Below are 17,550 nucleotides of genomic sequence, written 5' to 3' on the forward strand. Positions count from 1 at the left end.
TAGATTTAAAACATAGAATGAGAAACTCTTAAAGTCAGCTCACCCAAATCTGAAATTTTCATCACATCACTGAAAATGTGTTTGGGTAGAGGGAGGACGGAAACATTAATTTAAAATCACTTTGTCAGAGGGGACATTCCTCAGCTGGCAAAAAGGGATAGACAAGTCACCATCAAATCCTCATTCGGCACCAGACCAAGCCAGGGCAGCTTCAAGCCAAGTCCTCAGATGAGGGTTGACAACGCATAGGGGTGTTGAAGTTGTCCAGAGCATCTTCTGGTCACTAAGCACACTAAATTTACCATCAAAACAGCTTCAGTTTATGAAAGCTTGACATTTCTTTATCAAAATTAGCTACAATTTGTCATCTACTACACAGTAAAGCTTTTACCTATGTTAGTCAAGCTACCTAATATGTATGCACTCCTAGAAGTGGTCTACCCATATTGTAGACACCGGTCAAAGGTGGTTTTTTGAGCCCTTGAAATGTGGTAAGTGAATGAAAAGCTGTGTGGATGTTCCTTAAAACACTAAAAATGAATCTACCATATGATCCAGCAGTTCACTCCTAGGAATCTACCCAAACAATACACACAAAAAAAGTTAATTCAAAAGGAAACCTGCACTCCTATGTTTATTGCAACACTCTTGACAATAGCTAAGCTATGGAAACAATATCCCCAAAAAAAGCAAATGGATCAAAAAGATGTGTTACAGATACACAATGGAATATTACTCAGCATTCAAAAAAGATAAACTCATGCCATTTGCAGGAATATGGATGGAGCTGGAAAGGATACTGCTAAGCAAAATAAGCAAGACGAGCAAGATAAATATCAGGTAGTTTCACTTATATGCAGACTACAGAGAAACAAACAAAGGGTCAGGATAAAGACCCAACTTGCAAGCTGACCATATATCTAAGGCATACAGTAGGGGAGGGTGAAGGAGGGGGCTCAAAACAGGGGAGGGAAGAGCACAAGGGACTCTGGTGATGGATCACTATTGCTATGGTGGTGGGAGAACTACAGGGACTACACCTAAGGGGAGAAATCAAATACTGTTCAAAAATTAACAACAGCATAAGAGAATAAATAAATAAATTTAATAAATCAAAAAAGAAATGGGACAAGTGAGACTGAGAAACTAATGTTTAATTTTCATTAATTTTTAATTAATTTAAATGTGAATTGATGAATGTGGTTCCTGACCATGCATTGAATGGCACAGCTCTGGGTAATACTCATAGGATTCACATAGAATGAAATTGACAGAGTGGTTGGCACTCCTTGTGGTGGGAAATGCTGTCTTATTCAGAGTGAGAGTTACATCTTTGGGAAATTCTGAGCCTGGATCGCCTTAATCCGTGGCTATGGGTGACAAAATGGGCTTTCCATTCTTTAGGAGCCACCGATCGCATCTACACCTACATTTGCTTTTCTACTCCCACAGTAACATTGAATATATTTTAATTTCTTGTTTTTTCTTTGATTTTCAGTTCCTTAACCATCAGTCTGTGGCCTGCCTCTTCAGTTTGTGTAAGTAAAAGTGGTTTCTTTTATCTTTCAGAAAAGTGTCAGATTTGAGAAATTTTGGTCTTTATTGCCTTGTTTTCTAGATTGATTTTGTGGTTTTCGGCGTTTGTTCAGTATGTATTTGTGTGTGTGTGTGTGTGTGTGTTTGGAGCCAATGCTGTTGTTGGTGGTAGTAGTTGCTATCCAAAAGGGGGCTGAAAAGACTAGTGGCTTTATCCACTGGACTTATATAAAGACTGTGTTTTACTCAGCTGCAGCTGCTGTTTGCAAAGGCCCCCCCTTTTCAACGACAGCTTACATTCCTCAGCCCGTCACGGCAACAGTTGGGCTTTGGCTCCACAGACAGTCAGTGGGCAACTATTTATTCTTCAGTAATACACCCTTTCCTACATCCAGTGGTTTTAAATTTTAACTTCTAGAGCAGAGTTTTCATTTATTGACAAAATTTATAATATCTTCTCACTTAGAAGTATAAGACTTCAGCCATTTAGGCTACAATTGTGTGTAAAATTGTAAAGTCCAGGACAAAGAAATAGAAATACAGGATTCCATGTGCCATGTGCCAGGAACCCAAATAATCAAAGTCATTACATGAGACAACACCAGAGAGATACTGCGGTAGTGGTAGTCATGTCATGTGATAAATAACCAGCATCCTTCTAGTTTCTTCTCACTCTCTGGTAAGCACTGTCTCTTATTCACAACATTCTGTCTTGCTTCATTGACTCCACCTCACTCCCAGGTATTTCTAGTGTAATCATTTGCACAGAAAGGGTGTTCCCATGGCTCTTAGGTTTGTCTGTGGCTTCTACTAACATTCCTAGAAACTAGTGGCAAAGATATTTAAGGGAACAGAATTCTCCAAAGGATGCTAAGGCTAAAGTCTAAAGTGACAGTTATTTGACAGAGAAAGGAGATTGATTAAACTCCCCGAAGACTGATCCGTGTGGAATGCATTTATACAGCAGGGATGGGTCCTCTCTGCCCCTGACACGTCTTATTATTCTTCATTCTCAGTGTTGATAGAGTGGGTCTGTCAATGTTTGGTAGGGTGTCAGCGTGCATGCTTATGGTTACCACTGTGTGGTTCCACATCCCCACCTCAGTTACCTAGCACTGCATATTTCTAGTCCTCTGACTGGCAAATCATTTTTGTTACAGTTCTTTTGTGTAAAAACAGTTCACATAATAGCTCTGTGTTAGACAAGGCATGAATCCTCACATCACCAGGGATGAGTCAGCACAGTGCACTCCTGCCCGCACGGCTCAGCTATTATGACGTCAGCACTGTAGGGTGAGCCTCAGACACAGCAGCACAAGGGACCGCAGACCTGTGTCACAGATTAGAAATCGAGGGACTGACCTCTGAGATACAAAATGTAATTGAAAGGCTGTCCCCGGCTCGTAGGAAAATGTGAAACTGATTCTATGCTTACATCAACTATCAGTCGTGCCGCTTCTAGAGAGATCTAGTTTTTCACCAGAGATACGATTGGTAATGTTGATAGTCCACTCATGTACCCACTGACCTTATCCCACCCCTGGGCCAGGATTCATGCAGGTTTGGATTGTTACAAATCCCGAGGCTGCCTTTATTTCAAGGGTGACAGGGCCTGTAACAGTCCTGCTGTCCTCAAGTGCCCCAAAGTCACAGCTGATGGCTCTGGGGGTGGTGCCCCAGATGCCCATCAAAGGGAAAAGAAAATTTCCTTGGGAACAGATCAGAACAGTAGCTCCCTGCTGCTTTCAGCTCCTAGTATCTCTTCAATGGCCTCCTCCAGACAGGTGTGGAGTTCTGCCTGTTTGACTTTCTCTCCTTAGCAATGCATTTAATCCAAAGTCCCAATCTGGATTGACACAGATTTCAATAGGACTGAATAGTTTCCAGATGTTCCCCCCAAGAGTTTTCCATTCCATTACTCTTTAGCAGAAACAATGAGGACTCCTCCATAACCTGCAATGCTGCCTTGAAGCAGGTAGCACAGACTTTTCCTATTTGGGAAACCAGATTCTTATAAATTAGACCTTTCTGATTATGATTCAGATTCATTCTCAGGACTTTACCTTTCAGTATTAAAAACTACGTTTTGAAAAGACTAAAACTTTGCTTCCTCATGACATCCTCTTTAAAAGTCATTCTTCTCTGGGCCTCCCTGGTGGCATAGCAGGTTGAGTGCCGTACTCTGAAGCTGTCCACAGCCTCTGCAGTGCAGGTTTGATCCCTGCCGGCTGGTGAGAATCCCACATGGCACAGCAGATCTCTCCTGTCGTGCCCGCTGCTCCCCTCAGCAGTGTATTTTTGTCGTCTGCCTGTTCTGCTCCCTGCTCTGTCTCTGGTGAATCCTCTCACCCTCCTGTGCCTCTGGCCTGTACCCCAGGGCTTGTATAAAAATAAATAAATCTTTAAAAAAATAAATAAAAGTCATTCCTCTCTTACACAGTCTTACTTACACCTTACCCATCCCAACCAATCACCAGCCCCTGTAATTAACTATCAGAAAGTGCCTCACTGCTGGGATCTTCTGCCTCCATTAGGTTCCTACCACATTTATAGAAGCTGTCTGACTTAGTTTTGATTATCCTGCACAGTCCTTGATTCAGTTTTCAGTCAGCAAACATTTAAGGAAAGTTATCTGGGAACTCTAAGATAAATAAGAAATGCTGCCTTTTGTTAAGAGTCTCAGAGCCTGGCAAGGGAGATAAATAAGTAAACAAAGGCTATGCCATGTGATAGGCACCAGAATGGAGGCATATACAAGGTGTAGTGAGGGGGATGAGAAGGGAGTGCCCACCTGCATGTGGAGAGGTGCCCAAGCTGAGTCTTAAAAGTCTAAAGAATGAATGGCAGTTTACCAGGTGGATGTGAGCGAGGGGAAATAAAAAGGAATCTTGATCAGGATTAAAAAAAAAAAAAAAAACGAGCATTTACAAAGTTAGATGTGGAGCAGCAGCCGTGAAAGGGGAGCATAAGAGATGAGGCTGGAAAGTGAGCAGGAGGCAGATACCAAGGGCCTTATAAGCCCTGCAGAGGAGTTTCAACTTGATGCTACTGAGTTAAGAAGCTTTGAAATTCTGAACAGATTTATGTTTTAGGAAGAGAGCATTCTGGAGAGAGGGGAGATGACTGGCTGGGAAAGGGAGACCAGATCAAACGTGAACATCAGGGGCCTCGAATGTGCCGTGGGTAGGGGCCCGGAGGGGAAGTAATTTGGTAGCGCTATTATAGACACTGGCATTTGCATAATGCCAGCATATCCTGACTCAGTGCATAATCCTTGCCTTCTAGAAGAAAGGCCAGAATACATCTTTATAGGAGCTTTACCAGAGACCTCAAGTTAATCTGCTCTGACCTCAACTCCAGCTGCTGCCCACTCATCTCTTGACATGTGTGTCTCCTTTACCCAAAATGAACTTGGGGGAGTGGCAGGAAGCTTAGAACAAGACATTGCCAGTTCCTTGCTTTTCTCTCCTTTCACCTGATAATGAAACAATTTTTAATAATGCCCCCCTGAAGTCAGTGTCCCAGTTTCCTATCTTTTCCCCATTGCTGCCTTTTCGTAAGCAGTTCCAAGTCTTTGAGCTGAATTGCGACTTATGCTCAGCCGGGTGTTGAAACAATTCAGTACATTCATTCCTTCTTTCTGAATTAGAGTTCACCATAAGTGTGCTTTTCTCTTGTTCACTTTGGGCTGCCAGGACAATTTAAAGAAAATTTTCAACAGCTTATGTTTCAAGTACCATGTTCTCTTTTGCAAATGGGAGTATATGCGTGGGTGTGTTTAAGTCTTCTCTATATTGCTTCCTAGAGAAACGTTTGAGAAGATGAACAAGACAAGGAGTAGGGACCTATTGAAAGCCCAGGTCCCCCTAGTGACCTGAGTATAGAACGTAGGCTGGCGATCAGATGGTCAATTATGTGTTTGTCAAAACACAGTGGGCTGCATTCCAGAATGCCAGCTTTGGAGGCCCAGCTTCTGCCAACCAAATGTCATCTGGGAACATGCAACACTGGGCACTGTGAAGGAGTTTGAAATAGACCATGCCACAGCCAACCTACTGCCAGTCTTATAGCACCAATATGGCATGCACAGCCGGGCCCCATGTTTCAGAGCTCAGGAATTCACTGTACTAAATTCAAGAGGTCAGATGGGTTCATGTTTTCAAAGCCTATGTTCTCTGCTTTGAACATTGTGACTTGCTCCTCAGCAATTTCCAAGGGATTTTTCCAGTCACATCTCTGTGGAAACCACTCTTTTTGTGATGGTTATGAGAGCCTTGTTAATGTCCCAGAGGAGAGGAAAAAAATAAACTTGCTCTGACAATGACTGTGACTCCAACAGAGGGATTCCAAGTCTTAGGAAATTACATTAAAGGTGCATAGCTTTTAAAATATCAGGAACCACCTTGGCAACTTATAAAAAGCAGAAGGGCTTTGCCTATTTTATAAAGTGATTTGCATATACCTGCATAAATAATGTCCCCACCTGTACTTTTATGCATTTAGGTTGAATAAATTAAATTCCGTGATCTTTAAAATATACACTGTCTTTCATTGCTCAGATACCATTTTCAGGACCCTTCCTCATTTTTTTTCCTGTGATAATAATGGTTATTTTTTTCAATCCTTTGACTGATTTAGGGACTCGAAACACTCGTAGGACCAACTCTGCCACAGCCAGAAACATTCCCTCCCTCTGCTTGCATTTCTCTTAGCCTTTCTACCTATCAGACCATGCATGCCATATGCTTTTTATAAAGGAAAATGGGGGAATGCATTGCTAAGATGAAAACATAGCACAAGATAAGATTAAATTCTACCGCCTATATGTCTATCTAGACATGCACTGATACACGTCTCAGGAGCACACCCATGTTAGCTTTTTCTTTCTTTGGTCACTATCAAAACACCTTCAGAAATTATCCAGCCACTAAACATATCAACTGTAACTTCAATCTTTATAGCAAGGTCTGGTCAGTAGGCCAGTTTCAAGTGTAATCATCCCATAAGATATTATTAATGATCTAATATTAAAAAAGTATTTTAAGTAGGGGACCTAAAACATAAATTTAGAACACTGTCCTTGATTGCTCTTAAGGAACTTAAATTTCAGTAAGGAAGAGAAGTTATACTATTGAGTATTTCACATACATATAAGACAGTAAGTGACAACTCCAAAAGGAATTGTCCAGTAAGTACTATAGGATTTCACTCATGAAAAAGAGCCTTGAGAGATAAAAATCTTTTATGTAAAAATGTAATTTAGTTGGGCCTTGAAAAATGGCTAGTGTGTGAAAAAGGTGAAGAGGAACAGAACAATATTCCAAACAAAAGGATAAAACTCAGTGTTAGAATCTTTGAGGCGGTCCAATAAATAGCACTGTTCTTCCCCACTCAAAATCTAAACTCACTGAAAAATAAGACATCCCCACCAAAAAAAAAAAAAAAAAAGGCTGAAAGCTGGAGAACCAAAATATTTTATAAAGCCTGGATTGAAAATAAAAGGTAAAATAAGCTTGCTCCCTGCCTTCCCTTCAACCTAAACCTTGGAAGTTTTCTCTTTTTTTTTTTAAGACATATTTATTTATTTATTTATTTATGCCTAGAGGAACTGGGGTGTAGGCCAGAGATGCGGGGTAGGGGGTGAGAGGAGTCACCAGAGACAGAATGGGGAGCAGAACAGACAGATTTACTGAAATACACTGCTGAGGGGAGCAGTGAGCGAGACAGGAGAGGTCTGCGGCACCAGATGTGGGTTTGCTCTCTGGTGGGGGGATTGAACTCAGGCCACAGTGATGATAGCAGAGCTGAGGCTTAACCCCTAAGCCAGCACGGAGGCCCAAAACCTTAGAAATTTTCTAAACCTTCCTTTGGTAAAGTCCTCCCAGGGGTAATTTGAATCTGCACAGGAACACTTTTCCAAGCCACTAATTCCTACTAGCCTAAGTAGGAATTAAGAGAAAGAGGTTAAATTCCTGTATTTACAAACTTTGATAAGATCAGGTCCCCTCATTGAGAAATAAGAACCAAGGGATGTTTCACCAACAGGATGATGTCCCTCCATGAGAAAGCTTACAGAATGAGGGAAAAGGTAAGCTTTAGAAAACTTCTTTCTGCAAACCAAGAGTGGGAAGGAGGCACTGTTTACCGTTAGGTGCACAGGCTAGACAACGAGAGGAGGAATTACCAAGTGAGGAGGAAGTAAAAACCAATGCTAAAAGGCCAAACAAGGCTGTCTTATAAGAAGACATATCTGGAGTTATACTCAGTAGTTGTAGTTATTGCAGTTCTAAACTGAGGGTCTCTCCTTAAATTCTCAAAGTTACCAGAATCAGAACCCCAGGGGAGGGACAGTTAATGAAGATTATTTTCTAAAACCTAGTTGTGAAAAAAAATTTTTTTACATCATCTCTTGTTAAACTAAGAAGAAGAAGAAATAAATTATTGAGTGCTTGCCTTGCTTTCGGCAATAGACAAAATACTTTTTATGGCAATCTGATTTGATCTTTAAAACTACTTTTATTAAGTAGATGCTATTATAATCCCGATTTTGAAGATAAAAAGATGAAGTAACTTTTACAAGAATGCCAACTAATAGAGATAGAACTTGAGTGCAAGGCTATCTGTGTTAAAAGTCTTAGCCAAATATCATTAAACACAAAACAAATGCCTACTAAATGCTGAGTATATGAATGGTGAGTACAAAAAACACAGTCTCTGCCCTACTCCAACTGGGGCTTACAATTTGGGGACTAGAGGATAGATATTTATCAAATAGTCAAATGAAAGAACTTATAATTATAAATTGTGCTTAATGCTATGAAATAAAATTGGCAGGTACTCTCAGAGCAAATATAAGAGAGGGGTCTAAGTGAGCCTGGAAGTTGAAGAGAAGCTTCCCAAGGAAGTAACCTTTGGATTAACATCTGAAAAAGATAAACAAGTGAGATTAGGTAGCAGAAGAGTTTCTAGGCAGAGGGAACAGCCTGGGTGAAGCCTGACAATATAGTGACTAGAGAGAACAAGGTAAAGAACAGCCTAGGTTGAGGCTGAAGGGATATAGAGCCTGATGTTGGGATCATTTATATTTATCCTCAAGACAATGAGAAAGCAAACTTAAGGAGTGTGGAACAATCAATTTTGTAGTCTAAAAAGTTGTTACTACTCTTATACATTTACTCTAGAGAGATGGAAATATAGCCACACAAAAACCTGTACTTTAATATTCATAGCAACCGTATTTGTAATAGCCCCAAACTGAAAACAACTCAAGTTACTTTCAATGAGTAAATGATAAACTATGTACATACATACTATGGAATATTTCTCAACACTAAAATGTAATGAGCTCTTGATAATACAACTTGTGTTAATCACAAAGATATTACACTAAATGAAAAAAAATCAATTTCAAGATTTTATACTTTATCATTCCAGTTATGTACCATTCTTAAGAAAACAAAATTATGAAGACGGAGAACAGGTTAGTGATTGACAGAGGTGAGAGTGTGGGGAAGAGATGACTATGGCTACCAAAAGGTAGCATGTGATATCCTTATGAAGGAACCATTCTGTATCTTGACTGGTGATGGTTACAAATTGCATGTGATAAAATTGTATAGGACTAACGCACACATATAAGTACATATAAAACTGGTTAAATCTGAATTAAGATTAATAGACTGTACCAACTTGATTGTAAAACTATACTATAGTTATACAAGATATTGCCATTGAACAACATTGGGTAAAGGGTACACACCAGATCTTTCTACATTATCTCTTACAACTACATGTTAAACTACAATAATCTTGAAATTAAATGTAAAGTAAAAAAAAAGGTCAAGCTAGCTTCATTGTGGTGAATGGCTTGGAAGGAGCACAAGTAGAGGTAAGAGATAATCTTGATCATGGCAGTGGAAATGGAGAAAAAATAAAGAAAGCGGAAAAGGAATTCTGCTATCATCTTTGCTAAAACATGATCATTTAGGAACAATTAGATCACATGTTTGAAGTTTAGTATTGGTACTGTGTAAATATACACATTTAAGACCTGCCACCTAACAACACAGAAAGGCTATATATTTAAGAGGGAGGGAGAAAGAAAGAATGGGCAGATAAGAAAGAAGAGAAAGAAAGGTAATTAACTACAGAAGACCTTATGCAACCCCTTAGTAGTCAAGGGAACTACCACTTGAAATAAATATGTGAGACTCCATTCCTAATCTAGGCCTGGACATCAGTCTCCAAAAACAGCTTCAAACTAAGACCAGAGTATACTGTAGATTAAAATATAGCTTCTGGTAACATAAGATATGAAGAAGACATGAAGAATAGAGGTAAGATTCCTTATTTATATTTAATGTAAGCATCATAAAATGGTGAGTGGGAGAGAGGTGGTAGCAGTGAGGACTTTCCTTTATTTGAACACATTCCATTCTGCTAGACTCCCTTTAGGAAATGACATTAGGGCCACTTGACTCAAAACTAAATTGCAAGCGCATCTGGGGTAAAATTCAACAGCTGTTGAGCAAAGCAGCTGTATTTTTTTTAATTTACTTCTTTCATGATTCTATAATTCACATTTATTGTAAAATATTAAGAAAGTATAGAGTAAGGAGAAAACATCCATAATCCAACTGCACAGAAACAACTATTATTAACAGTTTTTAGGTCACCTTCTAGTCTCTTCTCTGCATTTTAACATAACTGAGCACACATATGTATAGGGCTATATCCTACTTTTAACTAAATATTATATAATACATTCTTCTCAGTGTAGTTACAAATGCTCTATAAATCTCACTGGAAATTTACCTAACTATACTGTAAATTTAAATATTTGGGTTATTTTCAGTATTTGAGTTTTTAAAGTCCTGTAAGTCCTGTAAGGATTGAATGCATCACCCACAATTGTCAAACTTAGAGGAAACTCCACTCAACATTATAATCAGCATTTTTCCATGTTAATAAATATAAAAAATACATTTTCCTTTTGACAGCTATATTATACTCCAGTGTATGCATTATTTATTGAATCAATCACTTGTTAATGAATATTTAAAAGATTTAGAATTTCTTTCTAATTAAACAATGAACAATAACTGTCTTTATATACATGTGCATTTATAAAAATGTACTTGCCTGATAGTCTCTCCCTAGTTAGGATAAATTTCTAGCAGTGGAACTGTCAAAGTAAAATTTTTCTATTGCTAAGCAGTGCTCCAGGAAAGTTGTACCAATTTATACTTCCACCAACAACGAGACCACCCATTTCTTTGCATCTACATTATAGCTGTAATTGTCTATTTTTATCATTTTTCCCATATAATGAATGCTTTTGTATTGGGCTATGAGATGCTTTTTCCAAGCATACAACCGAAATGTGAACTTTTAAAGAAAATACGTTGAATTCTATTACAATAAAAATCTGCTGTTGTAGAATATATTTTTTCTAAAAGCTGGGGAAAATATTTGTGACATAGCCCTAATATTTTGTGATTATAAATCAATAATGAAAAGGTGAATAACACAATAAAAAATTTAGAAAGAGCAATAACCAATCTAATGCATATTTAGTTTTTAGTCTCATTCTCTACAGCATAGACAGTAAAGTCCTATGAGGTCACTTCAAGCACTGTTTCCTTTGCTCTGATCATAACACCCATCCTCACTACCTCCTGGGGAATGCATTGCAGAGCAAAGCACCAGTTAGGGACCTGCAGGGTTTCTGGGTCAGGGGTGATTAGTGCTTTCCCCAGTTACATTTATTTATGTTTCTTTGGCATCACCCCCCACCCCCTGGGCAAGCTAATTGTTCACGCACATGAATGTAAAAATCATCATCTGAGCACTGCCATCAGACTCCAGAATCAGTAAAATACCGGGGAGGGAAAGCTACACACTGGCAACATTGCCTGATCCATGTCTCCAGGGCAGAATTGACACTATTCTTCTACCAGATGTAGATAGAGATTTTTGGATGTTCTCATAAATAAAGTGCTAGAGGCCATGTCATCAGTGTCCTCCACCTTTCCTCACTCTCTGACTCCCATGTGTATTACTACATACTTAATGAAATGGAATATTTTGCCGCAACTTCAGGGAAAGTGAAAGACGCTAGAGAGGCAGAAATGCCACAGTGACAGAGTCAACCTCTGCCTCCAAAGTACAAACTGTGACAAGGCGTCTTCTGTGTATTTTGAGTTAAGGAGTGTCTGGATTGTGAGAGTGAGTTTCCCAAGCCTTTCAGAGGGGCAGGCGTTCTTTTGCAAAGCTGTTCCAAGGTGTAATAGGAGCATTCCTTTAGCAAAGGTCATTTACAGATGATAAGGAATGACCTGTGCTCTGGGCACACTTTCTCTCTCTTTTGCAGAAACCTGTCTTCATGAAAGTTGTGTGCCTTAAGTCCTTAGTGTTCAGAAAGGGAGCAAAGGAGAGGCAAAACCTGTTAAAGATGGTAGAGAAGTTTGTTTAGGCCAACCACAAGCTAAAGAGAGTGATAGCAACCAAGCACGGAACAGGCCATTTTCTCTACCTGAGCAGCGAAAGTCCCCAGGACATGTGAAGATGTGATGAGGAGCCAGGCCTCAGTGCTGCTCCAGGCTTTTGGAGGCCATGCAAGGTTCCCAAGGCTCAGAGGATAGAATGTCTGACTTTAGGATGCTCTTAGAAAACTACCCATATTATACATTTGCCTCTGGAACATAGCTTAGACTTGGAGGCCAAATGGGAACACAGTAATGATAATTTATGTTGAGTATTCGTAACAATATGAATGTTGCTCATGTTCTTTCTTTCTCACCGTTATTTTCTCTTCCCCAAATATGGTTTGGGGAAGCTGGAGAGGGATGTGTTTATATGATAAAGAAAGATGATCTATGTGCTATATCTATATCTACAGATAGATATATAGATATTATATATACAGCCTCCCTATGCAAAGATTCTATGAGGGCACTTACAGAAGTATCTTGGTCAAGAGCTCTTTATACTTGAGGTATAAAGTATCTGTACTGTATCATTAAGTACAGTATCTTTGCAGTGATATCATTAAGACTTTCCTTCCTTTCATTGGCCTTTTTTAATGGATTCTTCCTCTAGTCTCCTTGTTATTCCTCATTCCTCCAAATGTTGAAGACAAATCAGTCACACCCACCTTATCCCAAAGAATCATTTCCCGATATTCATTTAAAATGGGCCACCTTGGGCCTCCCCGGTGGCGCAGCGGTTGAGCGCTGGGTTGCAAAGCTGCCCGCAGCCTCTGCAGCTCCAGTTCGATTCCCATCTGCCAGTGAGGGTCCCACATGGCGCGCAAACCACTCCTGCTGCTGTATAAATAAATAAATGAAAATCTTTAAAATAAAAATATAAATAAATAAATAAATAAATAAATAAATAAATAAATAAATAAATAAATAAAATGGGCTACCTTCACCTCTCATACTGTGATGGGCTAAAATGGATCCCACCTTTAGTTCCTCCCTGTAAATTCCTATGCATTTAATACTTGGAGAATAATTATCATGTCTAATTGTAAGTTAACCCTGCATTTTTGGGTGAGAGAAGCATGTGACTGAACACATATAAAAGGGACCCCTAAATCACTTTATAGTCACCTTCAGACTGTTTCCTAAAATCTAGCCAAAACTACATAAAAAAAAGTGATAAGGGCCTCCCTGGAGGAGCAAGGGGTTAGGTCTTAGCACTATGAAGCTATTGGCAGCCACTGCAGCATGAGTTTAATCCCCGGCCAGGGAGCAACCCACATGGCACAGCAGGCCTGTCTTGTCTCTCTCCTGCTCCCCTCAGCAGCATGTTTCAGTCAGTCTGCCTGTTCTGCTCCCTACTCTCTCTGGTGAATCCTCTCACCCCTCTACACCTCTGGCCTGCACCCCAGCTCTTATATACATAAATAAATAAATCTTTTTTAAACAAAGAAAAGTGATAAGAGGTTTCCAGTTAGAATTAATTTCTGGGATTTGTTCCCTGCTTTGTTCCATCACCACCATGCTTGATGTCCACTATATTATTCTTCATGAATAGGAACCAATAGGTTCCACATGTTACTGGTTTTCTAACAATACCTTTCAGTAAAGATGAAGAGAAATTTTGTCACTGTTTAGTTTTACCCAAATGCGTGAATTATGTGTTGACAGGATATCTGTCCACAATCTATCCGTTTATTTATCAGGAGCTAGTTTCTTCATCATCTTATTACTGCTGATCACTAACATCCTCATCTAGAACAGGTCCAGAGGCCAGCCACCTCACAGCAGGATGTGTGTTCACCACTCTACCCCAAACTCTGAAAAAGAGTTTCAGAAATGTATACTAATACTCAGAAAAATACTTCAGAGATGTGAGTCTTGGTGCAAGAATTCAAAAAAAACCTTATTTGCCACTATTATTCAGAATTTTCCCCTTTATCCAAGCAAGAGTCAGAACACTTTGAAGATTTTATTTCGAGCCACTTTAATATTAGATTCTGGCTCGTTCTTTCTTGGAAAATGGGGGATTACACTTAAAGTCCAGATAAATACTTTTACCTAATAAGAAATGAATGTATAATTTTTGACTACTGTGATAAAAAGATCTTTCATTATCTCCAACCTCTAGTGCTCATTTCTACTCTAGAAATGACAAGAGTTGGAGACCTGTAGAGAGGAAACAGGAGTGGTATGGGTAGCCCCCCAGAAGGATGCAGACTTTGAAACAGGAAGGAATGCATCTGAAAGTCAGTAAAACAGCAAAGAGTTGTGGGCACAGGAACAGCATCAGCCACTCTAAACCAAGCTAGGATTTAGTTAAAATGGAATCAAAATTATGAACTTTATTCATTTCTGGGACTGTGCTGGATTTTAGTTTTCCTCTCATCTCTTAGCAAAATTATTTTTATAAATATAACTTGATCTAAGAAGAAAGACTTCCCCACACCATAGTCAGATTATTTCTTTGGGTACTGTAAGCCTCTTGGCAGACCATGCTGACTTGAGCACCCATCCAAGGACCCAGGGCAAATAATAGACTAAGGGACCCAGAGGGACTGAGTCAGGGACATGCACCAGCTGTGGACATACACCTTTACCATCTCCCCAAAGCGACCCAAAATCAGTCATTTATTTCCTTTCTAACAATAGGCATTGAAAAACTTAAAGATCAAAGTTCCTTTTAAGACCTAAGCTATTGCTGTCATTACAGAGATTATTTCTAGGTCAGCTACAGCTACCTTTGTCTGTGGTACAGGACCTCAAAGCAGTCCCATACGGGAACACATGCACATCTACACCCCCACACACACACACAGCCTGTTGGTATGGGCTTTTCTCCTGCCTATTAGATGCATTACAAATTTACTTTTAATGGGGTCGCTCTGCATTCCAAGAGAAATATTTCTGGGGCTCTCCTAGCTCCCATAGCATTTGCTGGGTGCACATTTAATATGTTTTAGCTTTACTGCCTAAAGATGGAATCAGGGACATCTACCTGCACATGACAGTGCTTTGGCTCTTGCAGTTGCAGAACTTAATGTATGTATCAGTAATGAAAATCTTAATTAAGAAAGCTGCATCATTGTCCATGAACACTCATTTCTCTCCCCCTGCAAAGCCCTTTGTGTACTGCAGTATATACCTGGACCAGACAGACAGAGCCCTGGAAGAGCTTGTCTGGCAGATCTTCTCTTGATTATTAACAGCTAGCGAATAACAAAGTCTCGCTCTCCTTTTGTCTTGAAGCCGAGGCTTGGAACAGCAGAGCACACAATGTACTGTAGGGTTTGTTTGTGTTTTTTTTTAAACTTGCTTTTATTACGTTGGTGGGTTTAAAAATCCGACAGTGTTGATCAAAACTAATTTAGGTAACTTAGAGTTGCCAAAACACTAGCAGATGCATATTTACACATATACTCTCAGAGAAATGTAATTTTCCATATAGAAACAATGCACAAACATAAGAGGGACAATTTTAAGCTCTCTGTCCATGCTTCTGGCTCCTTTGGACTTCAGTGCATAACACCTGCCCTACCCCTACTTATGTGACCTTAGCAGTTACTTTTTCCTGTACCAAGGTGCACATGCAAGTTGTCATTTGTACAGAGTAAGAACCTTTTGAAAATAGAATAACTTGACACAGCTAACACTTATTAAGATGGTCTTTTGAAAAAGTAGCCTATAATTATGTTTATGAAACAATGTTTAATTACAACATTTTAATAGTGCCAAAATCATAAGCCCCCCCCCAAAAACAGTGAATTCATAATACAGTATAGTTCTCTTAAAACCCTCAAAGCAGTTCACTCTTAGAAAGTAGCAACTCCTGGGGGCCTCCCTGGTGGTGTAGGGGTTAAAGTCTCAGTGCTATCGAGCAATCAGCAGCCATTGCAGCAAGAGTTTGATCCCCAGCCAGATACCTAATGCACATGGCGCAGCAGACCTCTCCTGTCTCGCTCACTGCAATGTATTTCAGTAGATCCGCCTGTTCTGCTCCCCACTCTGTCTGTCTCTGGTGAATCCTGTCACTCACCGCACCTCTGGCTACACCCCAGTTCTTACATCCATAAATAAATAATAATAAATCTTTCCTGGGCCTCCCCTGGTGGCACAGCGGTTGAGCGCTGGGCTGCGAGGCTGCCCACAGCCTCTGCAGCGCAGGTTCATTCCCCGGCCGCCGGCTAGGGTCCCACAAAAAAAAAAATAAATAAAAATAAAAAATAATAATAAATCTTTCCTAAAAAGGAGTGGGGGGGGGGCTCCCTGGTGGCACAAGGGGTTAAGACACAACCTATGAAGCTATCCACAGCCACTGCAGCACGAGTTCAATCCCCAGCCAGGGAGCTACCCATATGGTGCAGGAGGCCTCTCCTGTCTCGCCTACTGCTCCCCTCAGCAGTGTATTTCAGTAGATCTGCCTGTTCTGCTCCCCATTCTGTCTCCGGTGAATCCTCCTACCAACCCCCACACCTCTAGCCTGTACCCCAGTTCTTGTATGCAGAAATAAATAAATCTTAAAAAAAAAAAAAAGAAAGAAAGTAGCAACTCTTGCTATTAATTCCATGACTATGTAGCAAGGCCTACCTGGTAACTATGAGCCGTGCCTTACCTGGTGAAGAGAAAGACTCATACCTCATCAATTTGCATATCATTCAGTGTTCTGCCTTTCCTAAGTCCTGGTCTATCCTGTACTGAATTTCCAGACCATTTCTGAAAGAGCCATATACATAATTGAATTGGATCAAGCTATATGCTTATTTATAACACTTTCTGCTGGAATAGAAGGCCATGCCCATCTGAAAAAAACTGGGAATATTTAGAACCTGCCTTCTTGCTGTATGTTTACCATCCGCACCAAGAGGGGAGCACTCACGCTGTTTCTGGTGGCAGTAGTGCTCTGTGTACTTATTCCTCTTCTTAGGACGTCATATGATTTAATGCATTTATCTTCAAAATTACTGTAAAGTAGATAATGGTCAGTTTTCTGCATGTATGTAACATGAGAAAATTGTATAGCTATTGTTTCTGTGTCATGTAAAATGCGATAAGGACCTTATTAAGGGAAAATTATTTTCAAATATTCTGATATTAAAATCTCATGGTAGCACTCAATATTCTTAATTAATATTAAATGTAAAAAGTAAACAAAAATAGACTTATGGTTCTATACTAGCCACAATAATGGGTTAGAAGAGATGTTTTCAGGGCTCTTGATTGCCAGATACAGAACACCATGATTAGTTTCTTTACTCGCTTTTCCTTTTCAGGAACTATCTGGTCAAACCTGTCATAAATCCTAAAGTAACTATGAAAATAATTGGCCAAGAAACATACCAGTCTATGGTGTAAGGCATAGAGTAGGCTATTAATAAATGTTTGCTGAGTGACTAAATGAATAAGTCATGAATGAAAAAGGGAAATAATGAAATTGTAGACTAAACACTAAACCAGAGAACCAGGCGCTTTTCTTAATTTTGAAAAGTCCTGGATCAAAAATTCGATGTGTACTGAATTTCCAGACTTTCAT

General features: G+C 39.7%; 1 protein-coding gene across 35 annotated transcripts in view; it reads left to right on the forward strand.

Moving 5' to 3' along the window:
• Positions 1-17,550, forward strand: part of ZBTB20 (zinc finger and BTB domain containing 20) — a 775,686-nt gene that overhangs the window by 583,962 nt on the left and 174,174 nt on the right. For 34 of the 35 annotated variants that reach the window (XM_054700589.1, XM_054700561.1, XM_054700562.1 and 31 more), the window contains one exon: positions 1,499-1,538. The gene's annotated coding sequence lies outside the window, so the exon portion shown is untranslated. Of the gene's footprint in view, positions 1-1,498; positions 1,539-7,155; positions 9,017-17,550 lie in introns of those variants that run through there. The other variant, XM_054700587.1, reaches the window with a different exon arrangement.

The sequence above is a fragment of the Talpa occidentalis genome, unplaced genomic scaffold (genome assembly GCF_014898055.3).
Source record: "Talpa occidentalis isolate TD23 unplaced genomic scaffold, MPIMG_talOcc4v2.1 talOcc4.4, whole genome shotgun sequence".
In the NCBI taxonomy this organism is placed as follows: Eukaryota; Metazoa; Chordata; class Mammalia; order Eulipotyphla; family Talpidae; genus Talpa; species Talpa occidentalis.